This window comes from Lagenorhynchus albirostris, chromosome 8 (genome assembly GCF_949774975.1).
Source record: "Lagenorhynchus albirostris chromosome 8, mLagAlb1.1, whole genome shotgun sequence".
NCBI classification, from domain to species: Eukaryota; Metazoa; Chordata; class Mammalia; order Artiodactyla; family Delphinidae; genus Lagenorhynchus; species Lagenorhynchus albirostris.
This window is the reverse complement of record NC_083102.1, coordinates 35,701,227-35,727,201: the sequence shown is the minus strand read 5'-3', so window position 1 is coordinate 35,727,201 and position 25,975 is coordinate 35,701,227.

The following is a 25,975-nucleotide window of genomic DNA, read 5'->3' as shown; positions in this document are numbered from 1 at the left end:
AGTTCAAGATTTTACTTGGAGAAAGTTGATTTGCTATTATCAATAAGAAGTGCTATAAAAATGGCTGAAATAGATTTTTTTTTTATGTTTTGTGTTTCATATTGCAGGCATTTGAAAGGCATTATGTTATACTGTTTCCTTGATGGTTGTGTAGTCTTAACATGTCTTGGCTCATCATGTACATTATATTTAAAAGCATAGTCAGAACAGATTCTTATAGGAATCATTGCTTCCATATCTACCATGCTTATGGAGCTTTCTTAAAGATATACTAACAACTTAACTTTAGATATCTCTTTTGAAGAAAAGAAAAGATTTCTACCTGAACAATTTGGGATTTCCCTCAAAGTTTTATCTCTGTTATTTGGGTATTAATCATGTTGCCTCCATTGTCTTCTTTTTATATGTGTAAGCACAGACTTCCTATTTTTACTTAAGCACTGGACTATTAATTGTAAGCTGTTTGTTTGGGTTACAGAGCACACACACCAAATTATTCAGTCCAGCTGGCCAACTCTGTTAAGCCATTTTGTTAGTACAGATGCAGCTGTAGTTAAGAGAGAAGCTGGGAGAAGCTTACAGAAGATTTTATTGATAAATATGTGGGAGGACAATCATTTAACTAGATTAATACTAAGAGAGACTTGTGTGTTCTTCAAAGAAAAAGGCAGAATTTAAACTAAGAAACCTAAAAATAATTGAAATAATTTTCACATTAAATGTACATTTATTGGAGGATATATTTGAATGAGTAAAGATGTGCCATATTTTAAGATCTAATTTACCAAACAAGCAAACAACAGACATGATTGCTTGGATGCAGGATGATTATAAATAATTACCAATACTCATTAATAATAAAGTAAGTTTTAATAGTTTTTCATTGTCTTTGACTCTGTTGATAATGCTTATATAAGCTTGTATTATTTAATGCTAGCGTGAAGGTCAATAACAATAGTATTTTGGCAAATCAGATAATAATTTCTAATGGATTAAAATAGGGAAATGGTTGAGACTTTTTAATTTATAATTATGATGCCGTGTTTGGATAATGAGTTGTAAACATAATTACTTCTTCTCTTGTCACCACATCATAGAATTCTATATTGTTTCTTCAAAATACAGAACTTATGTAATCATCATAATTACTTAAATTATTATAAATGTTTTAATTCTCAGTAGACTCCTAGTGCATGCACGTACCCATAAGAAAGCGTATTATCTAAAAATATTTAGAATTTGAAGCTACATGGAAAGAATCTTACTTTTAAATTATTGGCTGTTTTTTCTTGTTAAATATAACATATTTATTGACTCAAGGAATAAAGGAACTAGCAATCTTCTATGTACAAATCATTTCATTTTATCCTCATAAAGTAAAAAACAGCTTTAATTCTAACTATATTGCTGGAAGGGAGTACCACAGATAAACTTTGAACCAAAAAGTCATTTTTGGTAGATGTCATGCAACTTTAGTAACCTTGTTCTGTAAGGTATTTAATTTAATTTGTAATAATTTTATCTTGGAGTATACAATAGGGAGTTACACTGGTGAAGACTAGACATTTTGTGGGTCTTTTATTGGGTAATTTTTTCATAGCTAGGGTGAATGTTGTATATATCTTCTTAAATATATCATTAACACCACTACAATTATAGCAATAATAGTAAATAACTGGGTTTTCTCCAAGAATTGTCATGAGTTGGTCTTAACCAAATTTCCTTGTCTACAAAATCTGTGTAAGCAATGGGTCAGGAGTGTTGCTGATATTCTAGGTCACATACTCTATGGAGACATCAAGATTTCCAATCCTCTTTCTATAATATTTTTCTGATATTATTCAAAGACAAAATTAATTTGTCAATAACTCAGAAATTAGTAATTTTCCTGGGGGGTTGAGTCTTTATTAGAAAGAATAATGGAATAATTAATTAATGAATTGTGACAACAGCAGATTTAGCTGTTTATTTCTTTTTACCAGCCTGTGATTCCAGTAGTGTGGTTGAGGACCTACAGGTTCCTCCCATTTCAGAAAATTCTCTCCATCTTGAAGTTCAGGTGGGACAAAAGTGAGGAAGACCAAGAGGAAAGAAACATCAAGTATCAGACTTAGGGCATTTTTAGTAGGAGGAAAGACTTGCAGACTTCATTTTTTCTACCCTTGCCATTTGAGTGATAAGTTTTGCAGGGTCAGAGTTTTGGAGAGTCAAAGCTAAGACAATGCCCAACAGAATAGACATAAAATGATGTTTAGGCTAGATTTTGGTTTAGACCTTGTCAGAAAAGAGCCAAGGGGTGGTGTCCTCGAGGTCTTGAGTGAGAAAAACTCAGCTTTCCAGGTTTGATAGCTTGTAGACATTGGGGTATAAAATCCTAATTAGCATTTTCATGGACTGAGGCTGATGGAGGCTTTGAAGATCTGAAGAAGCTGTCCATTTCATACTGTGGCCTTGATGAACAAATGCTTGAAGGCCAAAAAGTGTTGTAGGAATATATAGCGTCTGGAGTTCACAGAGCCTCAGAATTGCTTTTCAGGGTTACTCCATCATATTTTCCTCAAGTGATTGTGATTGTAGACAGTATTCTATGAATAGTTGATTTAAATTAGTTAAAATAGAAGTAAACAACCTATAACTCCTCATGTGTAGTGCGGTGAAGTATGAATGTAAGTTTTGGGCACATTTTAGCTGTTCATGTGTCTCTTCATTAAAAAAAGATATCCCATCTCAAGATTAATTTGGATTCCACATGCAATTTTATGTAGTAGGAAAATATAAGTTAGAGCTTTCTTTTCAAATTTTAGGCATTTTAATTATAAAGGAGAACCAGACTAACATTAGTAGCTTAAAAAAAGGTCAACAATATAATTATTCCTTCAATGTAATTTCAAATTCTGAGTCAAGCAATTAATTTTTTGGTTTTACGCCATTTCTCTTCAGGACACATGACTATGTACTTTGAAACAAGTGACACTGGCAATTTTGTATTAATTTCTGTCATTTTATACCATAATATGCATTTGCACTTGATCTATATAGGCTATATTTGAAATAAATAATAACACAATGCTTTAAAGTTTTCTGTGATTTTTTCATACGTGTATTCTGTTTGATATATTATTCCTTTTTGGAATCATTGAAGTTTCGTTGTATTCAAATGTGATTAAATAGAATTTGGACTGTTGCACTCTGTTAAAATAATTGTTTTTAACAACTAGCAATTACTAAATGAACTTGATTAATAAATAAGCAAAAGCAGTCTCAAACCTCCGTTCTGAACCTTGAATCATGTGTTTTTCTTCCTGATTGGATTTGCCAGATAATTTTTGAATCTCCACTTTGAGCTATGTATCTTGTATCTCCTGGCTTTCTTATTATATCTTATAAATATTAAATAGTAGCAAGAGTATTTTTTTCTGAGTTACTTGAGATTAGTTTTTCCTCAGACTTTCTCCCAGCATTTTTAAACTTGAATTCCTTAATGGTATCATTTTATGTTTGTCTTTTTCAAGGACAACTTTTACTTTTGAAACCTCAAATCCCTTTTTTCTATGGGAATGATGATATAAAAATTGCATCTGCATCCATGAGTCCATACTGATATAAATTAATGCATACATTTTTTAAAAGGGAGAGAATGGAGAAATCTGTGTGGAAGAATTCCAAATGATTATGTAGACACTCCACCCTCAAGGAGGGGGACCATGACTTCCTATGCCTTAGACATGAGCTGTGGATAATGACTTTGTTCCTAAGAGTAAAGAGGGAAAAATAATAACTTTATAGAAGAGAAATGTGATAAACATTATCTCAGCCAGGTGGTCAAGGCTAAAAATCAACATAATAAGAAATATTGAATAGTATGTGCCCTTGATATGATGTATTGAGAATCGCACTTTACTTCTGTAGTCTTCCTCCCTAAAACCTGTAGCCTAAGTCTAATCATAAGAAGAACATCAGAAAAATCCCAGTTGAGGGAAATTCTAAAAATTACCTGACCAGTACTCCTCAAAACTGCAAAGGTTATCAAAAGCAAAAAATTCCTGAGAAAATGTCACAGCCAAGAGGAACCTAAGGAGAAATGACAACTAAATGTAGTGTGGTATCCTGGAACAGAAAAAGAACATTAGGTAAAAACTAAGGAAGTATGAATTAAAACAGTTTTAGTTAATTAAAAAATGCATTTGCGGGCTTCCCTGGTGGCACAGGGGTTAAGAATCTGCCTGCCAATGCAAGGGGCACGGGTTCAAGCCCTGGCTCGGGAAGATCCCACATGCTGCGGAGCAACTAAGTCCATGCGCCACAACCACTCAGCCTGCGCTCTAGAGCCCGTGAGCCACAACTACTGAACCCACGAGCCACAACTACTGAAGCCCGCACGCCTAGAGCCTGTGCTCTACAAGAGAAGCCACCGCAATGAGAAGCCGGCACACTGCAACAAAGAGTAGGCCATGCTTGCCGCAACTAGAGAAAGCCCGTGCACAGCAACGAAGACCCGACACAGCCAAAAATAAATTTATTTAAAAAAAAATAATGCATTTGCTAGGCAATCCCTTTTGTTGATATATGAAAATGTATTCCTAAACTATTTATAATGCTTTCTCAGGCATTCAGTTTAATTCAACACTATGCTAGAAGAAAGAAAATGACACCATGCTCGGATAAAAGACAATCTGTAACAAATACCAGTGCATTTTTCTTTTTCTTAATTTCATATACCAAGAAAAATTAGCCAAAATACCATATGGTATACTGGAATAAGAAAAGGACCAACTATCTGAAAACTTAGTAATGGGAAAAAGCTAAAATAGAAGCATCTCTAAATTAAAGAGGGAAATATCAATACATACATTTATAAAATATCAGGAATAACTACTTAGAATATAAGTTACTTGGGATTCTGTATGAAACATCTGTCTTGGAGACAATCTGTATTTGAAGATATGTCAAAAAGGACATGTAATTATGGAATCGTGCAGTTTTGGAAATTACATCTGCTATGATTCAAAACAAACTATTAGGTGATACCTTCCATACAGGAAAACTTTTACCAAATATGTAAGTTATGATTCTAATTTTTCTTTGATTTCCAAGCTTTATTAGGACTTTGATTAAATTTACTCATGACCCTGGGATAAATGAAAATACACACATTTTACATTTTGCGTCACCAGTGGTATCATCTTAAGAAGAATAGCACCTTTTTTTTTTTTTTTTTTTGTGGTACGTGGGCCTCTCACTGCTGTGGCCTCTCCCGTTGTGGAGCACAGGCTCCAGACGTGCAGGCTCAGCGGCCATGGCTCACAGGCCCAGCTGCTCTGTGGCATGTGGGATCTTCCCGGACCGGGGCACGAACCCGTGTCCCCTGCATCGGCAGGCGGACTCTCAACCACTGCGCCACCAGGGAAGCCCCAGAATAGCACCTTTTGGAGGAACCTTATGACTGAAGCATAATTATTTTTATTCTCTGTGGACTGTAGTGCATATATTAGTAGGCATATTCTCTGGTGAATAGCAGCATAATGTAGAGAAAGAGGACTCTGGAGAACCATATGGAGGTTCTGTGTTCCCATAGCAACTTGAGCATACATTGAAAGGATCTGTTTATATGACTATTCTCTATCTCTTGTATAATGAACTTAGTATAGGGACTGTATCTCGTTTTTCTTTCCTTATTGTCTACACAGTAATTAAGGTGAAACATTCTGATCTTAATTGATTTTAGAGTCAGATAGATGGACTACAACATAATATATAAATATAATCCCAACTCTGCTACTTAGTATCAGTATGGCAGTAGAAAAATTACATTTTCTAATTCATAGAAATGAGGTCATCAGTTTGTAATAGTTTAACCTAGAGTAGATGCTGAATAAATATTTGCCTCCCTCCAATCTAGGTGAGGTTATGGACATTTTTCAATATCATTTCAAGCATGTTTTTATTTCCATTATATAAAAAAAAATTTGCTTCTATTACCATTGTTAGAATCAACCCTTATTTTGAAAGAAATGCCTCCATACAGGACAACTGATGGACTAGATGGCAGAGAATATTTTTAATGGTTGATGATTCCACCTTGGGCATAAAGGGAGAATGGGTTGTAATTCTTCACTTGGTTTCTTTCAGTAAATGTAACTGAGTACAGTCATTGGCCTTATTTTCGTAACTTTATAGGCTTTAGTTCCCTTTCTGTTTTGATTTTTCCATTTATAACTGTAATAAATACAAATGAGAAATATAAAATATAAGTAATAGAAGTAAAATATGGAAGTTATGTATATAATGACTGCCTTCATTTTAATAAATATGGGCAAAGTACAAAAGACAATTTGTAACGTTAGGATGATAGACTTACATTTTTCAATATTTTCTTAAGTTTTACTATGCATTTTTAAGTTAAAAATATTTGAATTTTCTGTTTGTAATTTATTTCTAAGAAAGAACTGACATAGAGAAGGTCAGTTGTCGCTTCAATCAATAACTTTCTGAATTGCTGCTCAGCCTTCTACTCTTAACATTAACATGTGTATTTACTCTTGTCAAGCTGCCTCCCTTGCTATTACCAGACAGCATTACTCCAGGGTTCCACATCATTCTTCTGGAGTAGGGATCTCACACTCAAATATTTCAGGGGATTTCTGCAGGGAAGGCATCCTGTGACGTAGGGAGTGATGGTCCTATTACTGGAGTATGACGAACCTGCCTAGAGGCATTAAAATGTATTTCCTTTTTAACATTTTGGTACATTCTGATATACAAAGACAAATCTCTGGGCTAAATTCTTTTATCAGCTGGCAGTTTGCTAGTTCTGCTCTATCTAGAGTACATGTTCTTAACCTGGGGTCTAGAGACAGAATTCATCTTTATTTAGATGGAAAAAAATTTCTTTTACTCTAATTGAAATTAAGTATTTAATTTTGAATGAAAATAATCACAGTAATATTGGCAGTAATTATGAGTTTGTCACCGTTATAAATCAGAGATGTTTTCATATCACATTACAGCTGGTGTAAATATCTCAGTATGTTTACATTTGCTACTACTTTGAAATGCAGTACTTATTAGACTCAGCATTAGGTCTTGTTACTTAATGTCTTACTAAGGAAAATGGATATCTAATAAGGAAATGGATTGATTAAGACACAATTTGGGATATGGAGGCTGGAAAATGAGATCAAGAAGCACTTTCTATTGTATTTGTAATATTCCATTTCTTAAGTTAGATGGTGAATTTATGGATGTTCATTTATTGCTGTGTTTTATAACCTACTTAATATTCTCTGTGTTCTTTTGTATGTAAAAATTTTATAACTTGTGAATCTTTTTATAATATCTCTATTAGATGCCAATATTGCCTGCTCTACTCTACCCCTTTCTGAAAAATTCTCACCCACTGTCCTTATTGAGCTGGTAGAGCATTATGTGAACCTATCCTATGGGATAGTATGTTGGGCCAGAGGTGAACTCCTGACCTATGGGGTAACCTGTGAGGTACTATGGAGTAATTTTGAAGATGTGGTTTGAAAAGAAGAGCTGACTGGAACTGCCTCATGATCAAAGTCTTGAACGGAGACACAGAACATTTACCAGTTATTATAGGTAATTGAACCTGAAGGCTTATACCTAATATAAGATACAGCAAAAGGGCCCATGGTTAGACCTTGTAGGCCAATGAACCCCTAAAATTATGTGCAGATTTTTAAGTGTATACTTCAGGAGGCTCATGGCTTTCACCTGGGGTTTCTGATCTAACCCAAGAACCACTGGGGCAAAGGCTTATAAGGAACCTAAGTAGTTAAGTGAAACCAAAGTAGATAGTAAGAGGAGATAGAGAAGCTAGGAGGGACAGTTGAGATAAAGGTGACTAGGCTAGTGCTCAGAGCTGTCTCTGTTTCTGTCTTTCCTGAGATCTTTTTTTTTTTTTTTTTTTTTGCAGTATGTGGGCCTCTCACTGTTGTGGCCTCTCCCGTTGCGGAGCACAGGCTCCGGACGCGCAGGCTCAGCGGCCATGGCTCACAGGCCTAGCCGCTCCGCGGCATGTGGGATCTTCCCGGACCGGGGCACGAACCCGAGTCCCCGGCATCGGCAGGCGGACTCTGAACCACTGCACCACCAGCGAAGCCCTCCTGAGATCTTTTAAATTCTTTGGACTAACAGAGTCCTGTTTATGAAAATGTGGAAATGACACTCAATAATTTTTAAATGAATTTTCAAATTTGCAAGTTTTTTGGAAGAGCAAATTAATGTATGGTTTTTGAAAAACTGTTCATAACTTTGGAGAATAGTTGCAGTGGTTAATTCTTGGCAACTAATTAGCACTTGAGCAAGAACCAAAGGGAGATTTTTTAATTACAGAAAATAGTACAGAGAGAATCCTCTAAGCCACTCTAGGAATATTAGCTGGGTTGAAATACTAGCAGGAATTCTTTTTTCTCATCAGTCATTGGTCTGGGAAGCACTGCTAGTCACCTTTCAAACTATAATGTACTTGGCTGGGTATTCCTTTTATAGGGTGATTTGTGGTTTCAAAGAAAACTCAATGCTTCTGATCACACATACTCAAAAACAAAAATCAACAGGCAAATCACAACAAAATAGTTCTTTCTGAGTTGCAAATCCCTATCTTATTCAACCAGAATGAACTCTGTCCAGTAGAAATAGAACCATGTTCTAGCTTCTAAAATGTATTTCTTTATTGCACATCCTGCTACTTGCTATTGTCCTTGCTGTTTCATTTTTAAAAAATTGTTCATGAGGAAGGGGAACTAGAACTTGTAAAAATCTTTAAAATGTTTTTCTTACCATGTAAAGAATTTATTGGCTTTGTATCCTCCAACCAGTATTTCTGAAGTCCCTTTGGATTTGTACACTTCTATAATCATTCAGAGGAATTATTATCTTACTCATAAAAAGTATTTTTTGTTTTATGATGTTAGGAGACTTTGTCATTCAGCACTTAAGAAGGCAGTCATTTTATTTTTCCAAGTGGCAAAAGCTGCAAGAAAAACATATGACAATTTGGCACCCTCTTGTAATATAGGGCAATGTCAGTCAGTGGCCCTGGACTGCAGATCTCTCCTTAAGATAATCTAGTAGAAAACAAACCAAATAGGAAGTTAATGGTTTTCTTCCTACCTTTTTCTCTGATTTTAGGCACTCACTCTCAAAGTTGTTGTTTTGGTGCTATTTGGAAAGTAACCAGTTGTGTACTTCACTGTCACACAGTTTGAAGTTAAACAAATGTGATTCCTGAACTTTCAATGCAAAGAAGTGTTACTGAACTGCACTTGGGTACTCTCACCTGCCACGCAGCAAAGCCAATCCACTGACACCAGGTTGTGGTAAAGGAAATTATAACGTTTATTGCAGGGCACCAAGCAAGGAGAATAGGCAACTCGTGTTCAAAAGACCAGAATTTCTCAATGGCTTTCAGGGAAGGGTTTTTGTTTGTTTTTGCCTCACTATGCGGCTTGTGGGATCCTAATTCCCCAAGCGGGGATTGAACCCGGGCCACTGAACTGCAAGTGCCAAGTCCTAACCGCTGGACCCCGAGGGAACTCCCCGGGAAGGGTTTTTCAAGGCAACATTTGGGGTGAGGGTTACAGGGTATATGATTTTCCTCTGATTAATTGGTAGTAAGGTAGCAGGGTGATGTTTTGGGAATCTTAATCATTACCCTTCTGGTACCAACCAGTCTGGGGTCTGTGTGCTTGTGGTCAGTATGTAGTCACTATTATCCACGTGGGGGGTGGTGTCTTAGTTTCTGCAGAACAACTCACAGATATGAGTCACATTGTTATGTACATCCCATGAAGAGAAACCAGGACTCCGTTGTTTTGCTGAACTGTTGTTTAAGATATCATTACTTTTCTTGCTTGACTGCTTTTCTTTTGTTTCTGCATTCCCTCACTTCCCTAATTAGTTAACTGCTTGAGCCTGCTGGTTGGAACTCCGGGAAGGCCTAGGAGACTAAAGCCTTTTTCTACAAACAAGAAAGAGGGAACATGAAGGAGTTTCTGTACCCAGGAGGGCCCTGCAGGGTCCTGCTCAGTTTCAGAAGTAATAAAAAATGGTACCTTTTAAGTAGGTATAAGTACTATTAAGCATTTTATATCATACAGGAACAACCCACTGTAAATAACATACAAAAGCCAGTCTTTGGTGGTTTTAAGTGCAATTCAATTCAAATATATAGGCATCTTCAGCTATGCATGGTTTAATCTGAATTTTCCTGTCAGTGAAAGTTTTCTTCTTTTGATATAGTAATATATATAATATCATACCTGTGATCTTGAGTTCATTCAGATAATGTAATTTTGATATATAACCTATGAATTTTATGAGGCTCAGTTGAAAAAGCAGCTTAAAGCGGACAGGCCAGGTGAGTAAGGTGACCAAATGATTCTAATGTTCTGAAAAAGTGTCATTAAAAAATATCACATATGGGAAGCACAAGAAAGGAGCATTGTCTGCATATCATTGGAAAGACTTCCTTATTGTAGGTTAGGGATAAAGGCAGTCTGAAAAATGTAAAGGAATGCTCAGCATTGATTGCTGTTGCATCTTTAAGAAAAAGAAAGGAGAAGTCATAATGCTTGACTGTTAGAGAAGGTATCAGGATTTGGGAATAATTCTCTAATGGGAATTAGCAAAACAAACAAACTGAACACAAAGAAGAAGAGATAGCTTTAACTAAAATTAAAAACTTGATGAAAATTGTGTAATGTAATGTTGTAGTTTGACTCTAGTGGTACATACAGAGTCATTACACTTAAAAACTTGCAGAATGCTTTACATACACAGTATTTAATTATGTGAAAAAGTAGTTTATTATGTGAAAAGTAGTTCAGGTAATATTTTGAAAAGCCACATAACATTTATTACTGGATATGACTCTATTTATGGGTTGAAATGTGTTCCCTCAAAATTCGTATGTTAAAGTCCTAACTTCCAACGCCTCAGAATGGGACTTTATTTGGAGAGAATACCTCTAAAGAAGTAATTAAGTTAAAATGAGGCCATTAGTGTGGGCCCTAATTGAATCTGACTGATGTCCTTATAAAAAAAATAGCATACACAAAAAGGCACCAGGGATGCATGTGCACAGAGAAAAAATTATTTGAGGACATAGCAAGAAGGCATCCATCTGCCAGACAAGGAGAGAGGCTCTCAGACGAAACCAAAGCTGCCAACACCTTGATCTTGGACTTCCAGCTTCCAAAGCTGATGTTTTGTTAGGGCAGCCCTAGCAAACTAATACATTCTATCTTATATAAGATACTGAAAGAGGCTAGTTCTAAAATGGCTATTGTAAATGAGCAAGAAACTGCTGCTCACTTGTGTGAGCTTGTTACTTGAATCGTCACAGAATTATAAGAAAAGTCAATACCAACTCAGATTCAAGAAACCTAAGAATAAATGAAATCAATTATAGTATCTCAGACAATATTTAAATGGAAACTTATATATCTCTTTAAAAGATATTCTGAGTATAAAATGTCCATTTCATAATGCTTCATGTTAATTCACATCATTTTATAAATTTAAGAAGAGTAACAAGTTTATTCAACCAGAAAATTTTTAGATGCTGCACTGGAAAGGATTACAACATATTATGGAATTGGTGCAGAGGAATAAAACCTATTACAGAATATTAAATGATACCTTCTTTGAGTACAAATTGGTAATAAATCCTTTTGTTGCCCTCAGTTTGACACTGCTTTATTTTAAATGCACAAGAAGCTTCCTTTTTTTGTCTTATCTTAATTTTAGATGAGTCTTTCATGTAGTTAATTTATCAGTTATTTTTGGTATTAGAGTCACTTAAATGACCACAGACCACCATTTCTAATTGAAATGTCTTTTATCTTCCACTGCAGCAGTGATGTTTGTTGTAGCTTTGATAGCATAGGTTATGCCTGCTTCATCAGTCAAGGCATCAGATTGAATGGTTTAAATAGTAGACTCAGTAAACCTCTCTACCCTAGCTCCTCCACTCTTTTTTTTTTTTTTTTTTTTTTTTTTTTTTGCAGTACGCGGGCCTCTCACTGTTGTGGCCTCTCCCATTGCGGAGCACAGGCTCTGGACACGCAGGCTCAGCGGCCATGGCTCACGGGCCCAGCCGCTCCATGGCATGTGGGATCTTCCCGGACCAGGGCACAAACCCTTGTCCCCTGAATTGGCAGGCGGACTCTCAACCACTGCGCCACCAGGGAAGCCCCCTCCACTCTTTTTTTTGATGTGTGACTCAGTTCATCTTAAATGTCAAACTGTCTTTATTTATAAAAAATATCTTCTTTCACATTATAATACATTTCTCAAGGGCTATTTATAAGATATACAAAAATGTACTGTTCCTATATGAGTAAAAATGATGATCTTTGAAGAGATTGTGATGCTCAGAGGTTGCTCTAATAATAAATATGAATCTTCAGTTAATATATTTCTGTATGATAGTCACTTTTTAATTAGGGTTGATCAACTAGTGTGTGAAGTATTTTGCTTCATTATTTCTCCTCCATTCATTTGTCTGACCATATATAACCTGTAAAAAATGGTGGGGAAGCGTTATTAAAAGTAAGAAAATTTTAATCAGCATAGTAGTTGTGGTAAAGGATGAATGATTGGAGGTTTTAACTATCGATTAACATTAACTTTATAGGTTATTTATTAAATAAATGGTTTCTATTATATAATGGGAATATATTAACTTTACAACTAAATTCAAGTAATATAGAAAGCAAATTATTATACTGCTTTTTATCATTTTATAGAGGGAAAAATAACTGAAAAATAGAAATACAAAGTAACAATAATAATTAGGGTTAAACTAGACTCATAAAAGTGATCAAAGGGCCCAGGATTTTGTGTCACTTATAATTTGTCTTCTTCTCCCTGGAAAAGTGTAAAATAATTGCAGATCATACTAACAACTATGAAAATGCTTTAATACTTTAAAAGCGGCTAATATTGTCTTCAGAAACTCATGCAAAAGAACACAGTTCCCTGTTCTTTTTATATTAGTTGTAAATATATTATGTATGAAATGCATGTGTATTTCACTGATGATTAAGATGGTAACAGAATTCACATGGAATGCTTTAGCCATCTTACAATATACCCTCAAAAGAAAACAAAAACCAAGGTAATGATATAACCTCCCCACCTCAAATCTGATTGTCAGGTTCCAAATGTACAGGGGTTAACGTGTCCATTTCTTCCTTCTCAACCTTCCTATTTATAGACTTAAGAAAAAAAAATTGGCATGACTGGTATAAGAAGAAAATGTCGAAAGGTTATAAAACACTGCAGAGAAGATGTTTTTAATGAGTCTTTCAAAACTCTGAAATAAGAAAGATCAGAAATAAGGTTATTATAATGAAACCAGATAATGAAACTAGTGTTCAGGACATGTTTTCTTGTATTATTTCTGCCTATCTGTACTGCATAATTAGTGGTAGGCAAGTTAGGTTATAAACTGTGAGAAAAACAACATATTTTCCAACTCTGGCTCCTAGCTCTGCTGCAGGCAGCTGGGAGTGTTTTCCAGAAATAGAAGATGGCTGTAACAAACAATAAAATATAGGCAGTGAGAGCCACGATGATCTCTTTATCACATCTGTCATCACTGCACATACTAATGGATTTATCAGAATGCCATGTGAATCTGAAAGCTAAGTGTCACAATCTGTGGGTATGCCTAGTCCTGAAGGATTTATTGCTTCATTAGGGAACAAGGGAGGAACTTAAGTAAAACATTTAAGAATGAATTCATATTCCCTGATAACCTGGAATGAGATTTTTTTTTTTGCGGTACGCGGGCCTCTCACTGTTGCAGCCTCTCCCGTTGCGGAGCACAGGCTCCGGATGTGCAGGGCCAGCGACCATGGCCCACGGGCCTAGCTGCTCCATGGCACATGGGATCCTCCCAGACCGGGGCACGAACCCGTGTCCCCCGCATCGGCAGGCAGATTCTCAACCACTGTGCCACCAGGGAAGCCCCCTGGAATGAGATTTTGAGTGCTGTAAAAAACATGTACTTCAGTTGTACAAATTTACTTCTGCCTTTACTAATTGCTTTTTTTTTTTTAAGTTAAGTTTTAGTTTCTTATAAATCAGGAATACAAAGGCTTGGCTGTTTATACTTAATAGTTTGATGATGCTGAAGACTGCAAAACCCAAATGATAAAACTGGCTGGAGGCTCTATTTTTTTTTTTAACTGTCTCTTCTTATCAAGTCAGCCAGAAAATTAAACCACTTGTCCACATTGCTCAAGCCTGAGGTCTTATCCCATCATATAGATTAATTATATGACCTTAGGTCTAAATAGGAATGTGTCAAAAAGTGTGCAGATAAAGGTCAGAAAACCTAGGTTCCAGTTGAGCTCTTTGGAACTGTATGACCTTAGAGACTCATTACATTTTACCTCAGCGTGTTGTGAGATTAGTAGAATAGAGTATTGCAGGTCTTTTGTGAAGTAGAAAATGATATTCATTCATTTATTTGTTCATATATCTACATATTATTAAGGCAACCAAATTTTCCCAATGAAAATTATTGGACTGTAGTCAGAGAATTGGGGCTCTAGATCCAATACTATATGTTCATTAAGTTCTTCCAGTTGTGTGGGATTTACCTGAATTCCTCTTCGGAAGTATAAGACTGCTTTGTTGAAGATCTGCTAGTATCCTTTTTTTTATTTCTAAAGATTGTACCTGTATGACCTTGGGTTAGTCACTTAACCTCTTCGGAAAAATAGCTTACTTTATAGGAACACAAAGGGATTGGAGTAGATGATTATTAACGTCCATTCCAGTCTTATAGTATTCTACCACATTCATGCTGCTTATTCTTTGTTTTGAAATCTGGGACACCAGGCACAGAAAGGACCTTCAGACTCAGCATTTCCTGTTTGCATGTGGGTGAATGGAACTGAGATTGCCTCCATCATTGGGTTCCCTATCCAGTTTATCTTCACATTACAGATCCTGTTACAAAGTACTCACTATTTTGGTCATAGGGATTCTTGCTTGTTTTTGCCTGAGGCTTGCAGAGTTATGAGTAAATATTTCATCAGTCAAACTAACACCTAAACTAACCTTTCTTTTTCTTTTTTCCCCCCTGTTTTCATGAAAGATGGTTCACAGAAACCCCTACATACTATTGTTGTCATGGAAACAGACCATCAGTAATTCAAAATTCAGAACCATAGATTCTGGACCGATTGTCAATATTTTGAATTTTATTTTCTGCCTCGTTTGTGATTTTGAATCATGTTAAATCAGTTATCCCTTTTACCCTTTTTAAAATCAGCTTGTGTTCATCAGGGTTCTCCAGAGAAACAGAACCAATAGAGTGTTTATATCTCTATCTATCTTCCTGTCTATCTGGAAAGAGAGAGTTTTTTAAAAAGGAACAGGATTATGCAGTTGTGGAGGCTGGCAAGTCCAAAATCTGAGGGTTGGCCAGCACATTGGAGAATGGAATTGTTGCAGTTTGAATGTGAAGGCAGTCTGCTGGCAGAATTCCCTCTTCTTTTGGGGAGGGCAAGGTTTTTTTTTTTTCCTACTAAGGCCTTCAACTGACTGGATGAGACCCACCCACAATATAGAAGGCAGTCTGATTTATATGTTAATCTCATCTAAAAATACACCTTCACAGAAACATCTAGAATAATGTTTGACTAAATATCTGGGTACTTAAATATCTGCCTAGCCAAGTTGACCCATAAAATTAACCATCATACAACTCTTTACATGTGCTTTATTGTTTTCTGCAGCATACTGTTTTTAGCCCCCCTTGGCAATCTCCAAGGCTAAACTACCACATAAAACCTTCAGTTCTCATCTCTTATCATAGTTCCAGCTGTCTCTTGAATATCTCCCCCCTGCATTCTCTTCAGGCCCTTTTGTTCCAGCAGGTTTAAAGCAAAAGCTCATGATCTTTTCTCCCTTATATATCTTCTGTTTCCTTTTATTAATGATGACATTGTTCAATCTAGAAAGCTGGGAGTCATCTTTGAATTAATCCCCTTCATCCTTTCCTCTAATGAAATTCCAGCTCACTCACTTACTCAAGATAACATCCTAGGCAATGTAAACAAAATAGTGAGAAGGCAAACAATAAGCAAATAATTCCTCAAATAATTGTAATTGTGATAAATGCTATGATGAAAAAGCATAGGGTGCTAGAATATTGTATAACTGAGGGACCTCATGTAGTGTGAGAGGGTCAGGGAAGACTGATATCAGAAAGATACATATGAGTTAGGTGAAATTGGGGAGTAAGGAGATGAAGAGTATTCCAGGCAGAGGAAACAGCATGTGTAAAGACCCTGATGTAGGAAAAAAATGAGAAAGTATATGATGTCTCAGAGTACTAACTCTGAGTCAGGAACTTTTATTCTCACAATGACTCTATGATATAGGTATTATGATATAGATACTAATTTCAGTAAATTGTAGGGGTTCAACAAATGTTTGTTGCATAAATAAATAAATCTTTATTTTAAATGAGAAAAGTGAGACTCAGAAAGATTAAGTAAGGAGTTCAGGTTTAGTCAAGATAAAGTGGCAGAATGAGGATTCTGCTGTTTGCAGGAGACACAGAAAAGAGAACCACTGCCTCTAATCACTCCATTATTGCCTCATCAGCAAGGCTAAGAAACACTGTCAAACTTCTAAATTATTGGTAAATCCTGGTAAAGCAGTGTACAATATTCTGAATTTGCTAGACCAATTTTTTTCTAGTGTTTCGTTTGCATGATCTTGATAACTTTGGAATATATTCACATTAAATAATCCTAGAGATTGATTAAATGATTTGGTTTCTCTTCTGCTCTTTTTTTTAAATTTAATTTTATTTATTTTTTTATACAGCAGGTTCTTATTCGTTATCTATTTTATACATATTAGTGTATACATGTCAATGCCAATCTCCCAATTCATCCCACCCCCATCCCCACCTCTGCTTCCCCCCTTGGTGTCCATACTTTTCTTCTCTACATCTGTGTCTCTATTTCTGCCTTGCACACCAGTTCATCTGTATCTCTTCTGCTCTTAATCTCAGCATTAGTTTATTTCTTTCTTTACTAAAAGTAATAATGACTTTTTTTAACCTACCAAAATATTTGCTTTAATCTCATAAAAATGAAGTGATTATGAATTTCAGATTGGCTAGATTTCAGAATATTTAGTACATCTTTTTTTTACTTGCAGTAATAAATAACACTTCTAATATAGAATACAGTATCTTGTAAAAATAGAATTAAATTTAAGAGAACTCCATTAATATCCCTTTTAATTTGCAGTTATAAGCTTCACCAAAGGAAGAATTAGAATTCTTATAAAGAGAATCACTTTGAAATTAAGAAATTTGTCATAGATTCCCAGCTTTAATATCACTGTGGTGGTAACAGAAAATTTGAAACAGATATGGAACATTCTCTGAACATGAAGATTCATTGCCAATAGGGATCAGAGCTGTTATCATTCTCTTGCCTGTGGCTACTTTTCAACTCATTACACTGAGGCTCTGGCCCCAGCGCTCCACTAAAATTGATTTTGTTCAGGGCCCCAGTGATGTCCAGGTTGCTGAATTCAGTAGAAACTTCTTAGTACCATTAGATACAGCAGACCTCTCTTCATTCTTTCTTAATTATAAGGACATCAGCCACTTGTGGTTTTCCTTTTGGCTTCTCCTAGTGACTCTTTCACCATGTTCTTTGCTGGCGCTTCTCCTTACTTAACCTCCAGATGCTGGAAGGCAGGCATATTGGTTCCTCTTCTTGAGCACCGTGTCCTTTCTAGGTGATCACATTCATCACCATTACTTTAAATATTATCTGTGTGTCAAAGGCTTCCGAAGTTATCTTTCTAGTCCAGGTATTTAGAGCTTCAGGATCATTTATTCAGTAGTCTCTCTGATATTTCCATTTGGATTTCTCTTCCATCTCAAATTTAAAATGTCTAAAAACTGAGCTGCTCATCACCCCTCACACCCAAACCTGCTCCTTTCATTGTCTTCCCAGTTCAGTTAACACCTATCCAAAAAACCGTTTCATCTTTGATTTAGCTCTTTCCCTTCCAGCAAATCTCATTAATCTTACCTTCAAAATATATGAAATATTTTCACTTTTCTTCTTTTCACTGCTACCACTCTCATAAAAGCAACCATTGCCTTTTGCCTGAACTCCTCCAATAGCCTTGTAACTGGTCTCTTTGCTTTTACTCTTGCGTTTAGTCTGTTCTCAATACAAGGATCGTTTAGAAATACAGGTAATCATCTAATGCCACTGCTCAAAGCTCTTTTCATTGTACTTAGAATGGAATCAAATGTTACCATGGCTTCCAAGGCCCTGTGCTATCTGGCCCTGTCTACTCCCCTTACCATATTGTAAATCTCTCCTTGCTCACTATACTCTAATGTTGCTGATTAGCCTTGTCAAGGTAATTTCTGCCTTGTTTCTGTTTCCTCAGACATGTAAGGTCTTTCCAGCTTTTGGGTTTTGTTGTTATTGCCCTGACTAAAAAACTCTTTCCTCAATTATTTTTTTGAGTTTTGTTTTTCTTTTTTATAATGGCTGATCCTTTTTTATCCTTTAGGACATTTCATGAAAGTTTCCCTCTTAGTAAGATTATTTCCAGACTGCCCTTCCTAAGTGCTTCTTCTAGTCCCAGTCATACTCTTATGTTGTTCTGTTTAGTTCCTGCCATCACTTACCCCAGTTTGAAAGTATCTTGTTTGTTTATTGCCTTATTCCTAAAGCTAGATTGTAAGCAGTTTTTCTGTAAATTTTAAACTAATCTTAAATATATAGAGTTGTTTTTTTTTTCTTTAAGGTGACTGAGCAGACAAAAAATACTTTAAAGTGAGTTGGTGATCTGACAGGAAGCTTAGGAATTTGCAGAGGTCAAAAATGAAAGCAGGAATTCCTGAATTCATTGTGATTGCTACATTGGAAGAATGGTGTCTTTTCTTTTTTCTGAGAAATTATTTTTATGTTGGGATGAGCTGTTGAGGGTCTGTTTGCTCTGGGCCTCTTGTGCATCTGCTTGTCTTGCTGAGTCTTGCTAGGCCAAAATTGCAAGTCCTTGATTGAGCCACTTATCAGAACTTTTTTATGCTGAAGACAATCTTGAAAAGTGAGGTTCTTGCACTACATTAGGTATCCCTCTGGACAAAGAAGTTGTGCTTACTTGTTATAAAAGCAATGGATTCTCTAAGTTCAGGTTTCCTCTCCTGTAGCACATCCTCATATGTTTGCAGATTTCCTCTAGCTCTCCTCGTTGCTCTGTAGAATTTGGGAATCAGTGAACCAGTGCAAGTAGACTGATAATCCTTGTATTGTTCTTCTGCAATAAAGTCCTTTTCTGTGGCCCAGGAGTCTTGCGTCTTCTGTCAGCTTCTGTGGAACTGTAGAAGGCTTGTACAGAGATTTTGGTGGGCATTCTCTTGGTTCTAGCCCTTCTCAAAACTGTTATATTTATTTAAGCAGCATAAAATCCCAAAAGAATGTCAATTTCCAATTCTTTCTTCTACTCCAAAACTGTGATTAAACATATATTGGCTTACTTATTATATTCTACAGGTTTTTTAAACATCTCTTTTATTTCTTCCATCTCTTTGGTTCCCTGTGTCTCATTATCTCAGTTCTCTTTTCAGTTCTTTTTATTATGCTTATTTAAATTGTCCATTGAGTATTTGATATCAACAATTATGCTTTTTTCTAGAAATTTCATCTGTTTTTTAAAAAAATCTGCCAGACAAAAAAACGTCTCTTGTCTCTTATTCATGTTTTCAGTTTCATCTTTTACTTACTTTAAACATTTCAAAACACATTTAAAATTTTTGTTTTTGATAATTCCAATATCTGAATTCTTTGAAATTTCATAGTATGTTTTCTTTGCTGTCTCTTCCTCATGGTGCCTTATTTTCTCATGTGTTTTGTAATTTTGGAATGTAAGCACATGTTCCATTAGGCCTGCTTCAGTGACCTAGCTTGAGATCATACCTATAGAAAGGATTTGAATTTGCTTCAGCCAGGTACCCTGGAGGACCCCAATATGAGATCCTTTAAATTAATTACCATTAACTAAAGGTGAAACTATTGCCAGAATTATCAAGGGTGACTTCTTTGCCTGCTGAGCCAGATCCTAGAATCCAAAGCCCAGGAGGAGACTGAAAAGTTTTCCTGTTACTTTTACCTGTAGGTAGATATTTTTCTAAGTTCATCATTTCATTAAGATTGTAGCTTTGAGGATCTCTACCTTACCCAAATTACTGTCTCTTTTTCACCTGTAGATTGTTGTACTACGATCTTCTTTCTTCTATTGTACACATAGAGCTTTCCTCCTTTTCCTATTTTTACAGTCCTAGCTTGGAAGTTTTACGTTCCATTTGTATTCTTTTGTGGTCACTGTTACCCTTAAATTTTATTATGCATACTTAACAATATTTTAGTCTTTCTATCCTCATTTAGAATAACACAAGCACATTATATCAGTATAACTGTAAATCTTCTCTTCCTATCTTCCATGTATTTTTATTTAGCATGTTAAGTGCTATCATTTTTCTTAAACTTGTAATTGAAATATAACATACATAGAGAAAAATAAACTTAATGTACTTGCTCAATGAAATTTTACAAAGATTTTACAAAGTGAACACAGCTGTGTATTCACTATTCAGATCAGAAATAGAGTATTTCTGAAAAAGAATATTTATAGCACTCCAGAAACCCTTGTATACCCTCTCAGTCATTACCTCTCTCACATGTAACCACAGTTTTGTCCATTGATTAATTTTGACTGAGTTATGGTTTTGAACTTTATATAAGTAGAATAAATAAAATATTACTTTTTTATGTTTGGCATCTTTCACTCAGTATTATTTATGAGGTTTATCCATATTTTTGCATGTGGCAGTAGATTGTTTATTTTCATTGTTGTAAAGTATTACAATGTATGGATATATGTTTTTATTTATCCATTTTATTATTGAGGGGTATGTGTGATGTTTCCGGTTTTTAGCTGATACTAATAACACCTATGCTGATATGATACCAATGATTCTGTGAAAATGCTATGAAAATTTTTATATATGTCTTTGGTTGCATATATGTGTGCATTTCTGTTGGAGTAGAATTACTATAACATGAGAAAACACGTTCAACTTACCAGACATTGCCAAGCAGTCTACCAAAAGTGATTATTCCAATTTACACTCTTACATAAAGTGTTTGAGAATATCAGTTGCTGCACATCCTTGCCAATATTTGGTATTGCCAGTCTTTTTCATTTCAGCATGGTGTGTGGGTAGTTGTATTTTACTGTGCTCTTAATTTGCATGTCCCTGATGAATAATAATATTGAGCACCTTTTCAAATGCCTATTGGCCATTTGTTTATCTGTTTTGTTTTGAAGTCCCCTTTAAAGTGCTTTGCCTCTTTTATTAAACATTTTTTTTTTTAATTATTGATTTGTTGAAGTCCTACATATGCTCTGGATACAAGTCCATTTTCAGATAAATATATTGTAAATATATTCTCCTTGACTCTTCATTCTCTTAATGGTATCTTTTCACAACAGAAGTTCTTAATTTAATGTAGTCCAGTTTATCATTTTGTCTTGTTTACAAAATCTTGGCCTACACCAAAACTTTTATCTTCTAGAGGCTGCATTGTTTTAACTTTCACATTCAGATCTACAATCTACCTGGAAGTGATTTTTTTACACATGGTATATTACATGGGTCACTTTATTTTTCTGTTATGGATATGTAATTAATCTAATTTGTTTTAAAAGATCGTCCTATTCTTCACTGTACTGCAATGCCATCTTTTCCATAAATCAAGAGCCTATATAAATGTAGGTCTGTCTCAGGACTATTTCTTCTGTTCCATTGGTCTTTTTGTTTATCCTTGCACCAATACCACAGTGCCTTAATTACTATAGCTTTAAAGCAAGTCTTGATAACCAAGTTAATCCTCCAAGTTTGTTCTATGTATTATTTAAGATTGTCTGGTTATACTTACCCCTTTGCTTTTCCACCTAAAGTTTGAATTGTCGTGCCGATTAAAAAAAACGTCATGCCAATATTTTGATTGGTATCTCATTAAATTTATAGGTCATTTTGGGAAGGCTTAAAATCTTTACAAAATTGAGTTTTACAATTTATGAACATGACATATTCCTCAATTAATTTAGGTCTTTATTTTCTCTTGATAATGTTTCATGTTTCTTTGCATTATACTACCCTCACCTTTTGTGCTGTTGTCATGCCACCTTGTTTTCAACCTCTCCCCAATTAATAATTTTTATACTTTTTATATAATTATTTAGATCTACTAATCTACTTTGTAATTTATTTACTTACCACTGATTTTTGTATTCAACTCTTTCCATCGGGGATTAATTTCCTTCCTGTTGAGTATTGTCTTTCAGTGTTAATTTTAGAATGTGTTCATGATGTGTAAACTTTTTCAGTCCATATTGTCAAAAACAGTTTTTATTTTGGCTGCTTCATGAATTTCTTTTTTAACTAGATTTATAATTCTAGGTTTGATAGTTATTTTTCCTCTGTACTTTGAACACCTATTTCTACCGTCTTCTAATTTCTTTTGATACTAATGCAATGTCTTCTGTCTGTTAAGAGCTCTGTTAGAAGGAATCTGTCTTTTTCCTGCAGATGGACTCTTTTACAGTATCCCCTTGTAATTGATACTCTTCAGATACTTTATGTTCTTAAGGTTCCATCAAATTCTCTTTGCATTTTGTTTTCATCAGTCCTGCTAAGTATGTGGTGGTTTTCTTCAATCTGAGAATGTTTTAAAATTTTAAAAATTTCATTTTGGAAAACCTTAATCTAGTATCCCTGTAAACAATGACTCTCCTTAACTATCTGTTCTTTCATTTCAGAATCCTTGTTTGAACCAATTGTTTCCTCTTAATTCATGCTGCATGGCTTCCAACCTATCTTTCCTATTTTATATCTCTTTAAATTATTGTGTGGCATTCCAGATAATGTCCTCGGATATAACTTCTACTTACCTTACTTCTGCTTTAGCTGTCTATTCTAGTCACTAACGTAACCATTGAATTCATCCAGTAGGTTTTTAAAAAAAATTTAAGTAACTATATATGCAATTTTTGCAATCTCTATCTGGCTGTTTTTCAAATGAGTCTGCTGTTTTCATGTAACTGTAATTGCTTTACAGTTTTTGTTCTTTCTTTCATCTTTTTGAAATTTATATGTGCTAATTAAAATTAACCTTTCAGAATATATTATTTTGTTTTATTTATTTCTTGAGGTTAGAATTTTTCTATTTGTATTGTTTTCTATCTCTTCCTCTTTGTAGTATTCATATTACTTATACTTTGTGACTTTGAGCTCATTTTTAGCACTGGTTAATTTTAGTGGAGGACCTGTTGCATCCTGGACTACAGAAGCATGAGTCTCTTGGTGTTTCTTTAAGTTCTCTGCTGGAAATTTTAATAAATGTTTACTCCTTTTCTTTGGTTTTCAGCAGCAGGCAAGCATCAACGTTTTGACCTGTTTAGCTTAGAATTTCAGTTTCTTGGAAAAACTGTGTTTTCACCCATGTTGGGAACAGATAGCAAGCTTTAATCATGTTCAAAGAACCAGGGAACAGAATTTCTCTAGTTTCTATGCATGGTCAGGGTTGCCCTTTATGGATCTTAGCTTTATATATGGGCTTAAATTTCACCTCTCTGCTTTATACTGTCTTGAGACCTCTGTTGCATTTATGTGCAAGAATTAAATTTTCAGCCCCTGCCACTAAGATCTATATACTATTATCCTAATGAACCATTTGGCTTTTGCTCCAAATTATTGTTGTGAATAGATTTTGTTTCTGGAACTTGGAATTTTCTCTTCCTTCCTTTCTTCTTTCATTCATTCAAATTTGACCATATATTAAAAATATTTTGAATACAATTTATTTACATTTTTATATGTTTGGAGCATGGCAGATCAAACATATTGATCAGATGTCTTAGCCAAGACTCTTCATATATAGGAAACTATGTGTTGCAGTAGATAACATCCTGTCCCTATAATGTATATAATAAAGAACTGTATATTTCTTGTTCTTAAGTTATATCATTATTTTATTAACTTTTTTATATACTTATAAATTTATTGAGAGGTCACTTGTGTTAGACACTGTGCTATATACATTTCACATGAATTATGCTCACTCTCATAGAATTTATTGTCTAGTTGGGGAGAAATACATAAATAAATATTCTTACACATAAATGACTATTACAGAATGTTTTGAGGGACTGATTTTACATTGGAGAGATTTATAGGAAAGCCCTCCCTCAGAAAGTAATATTTAAGCTGATGAGAAGGAACTCATCAGCTTAAGGGGGAAGGAAGAACATCCCAGACAGAAAGAACAGCGTATGTAAAGATAGGAGAAAACGTGATACCTCTGAAGAACTGAAATAAGACCAATGTTATTGGAGTGTCCTGGGAAAGGGGAGACTACCCAAAGGTGAAACTGTAGAAAAAATTAGGGATCAGGGCATCCAGGGCCTTGTCAACTTTGTAAGGAATATGGATTTTGTTCTGAATGCAATGGAAAACATTTGAAGAATTTTACGTAAGTGGTGATGTGACCTTATAAAATATCACTTTGATTGCTGTTTGTAATAGATTTGAAGGAAACAAAATTAGAAAGAAGAAAAAAGTTATTATAGGAGCCTAGATACAAGATACAATAGTGACTTGAACTAGAATGGTGGGGAAGATGGGCAGAAGTGGAAAGTGGAGAATGGCATATTAAACAATGTAAGAAATTCTATAAGTGATAAGAATAATGACATCTAAGTATACAACTCTTTGAGGCTTGATCTAGGGTCAATTTTAGCATATATATTCAGGGGTTCTTAGCCTGGGAACTATATGAACTTCAAAGGGCCTTCAAGACTTTTGAAATTTAATGTAAACTTTCGGTCTATAGATGTACGTGTGAAGTTTTCTAGGGAGATGGTCCACATATCTTACTAAATTTTCAAAGTATCTGTGTCCAAAATACCAAGAACTCCTGATATAGGGTAATTATTTATAAATATTGTTTTTCTAAAGTAGGCTTTTGATTAGAATTTTCTAATAAGACATAATTGTACCCCTTGGCAAGAACCTAGAAAGAATATGTCCCATGTAGGTATGATATTAAAAATATTTAACAACCAGTTGGCATATACCAATCTGAAGATGGCACAAACCAAATGGATGCTGGCCACAATAAATGACTGTTTCATTACTGTGCATTGAAGCCCAGATTCTACATTGTTAATTAAGGGAAAGGTTTGTTTGTAATGAACCATGAAGAGTATAGCACTAAAATCCATTTATGAAAATTGAGAGAGGATGCCTACATATAGAGTAAAAAGAAACTCATCACCCTTTATGGTAGTGGGTCATGATTCCATATTAAGTAGCTTATTTTCTAAAACAATTTTGAATTATAGAACAGGAAAACTGGTTAAAAATAGTGTAGATAGTAAGAAGGTATGCCATTATTTTTTCTTTGAGCTTCAAATTCTATAAGATTCATCCAACAGAATAGAAATTAGACTAATATTCAAGTAACTGAAATATTTTAAAATAATAGAAAATAATTTTTTAAACTGATTGACAACAGTAGTTGTTTCTAAGCTTTGTTCCATGGAGATATGAAGTAAATGGCAATTAGAGCACATGAAAAAAAAAAGTGTTGTTATGCTGGATATAATTTTTCTTCATCAGTTCTAGACTCTTCCATTACCTTGAGCAGTGTTAAGGTCTTAAGTCATGAAAGTAATACACGGAGTTTTATTTTACAACCCAAGCAAATTGAAAAAAATACATAGCAGAGAAACTAAAACCAGGCAGATGTTTTAAGACTCAAGATTTTGGACTAATGGAAGGAAAGACTACCCCGTATTCCTAAAAAGCCTGAAT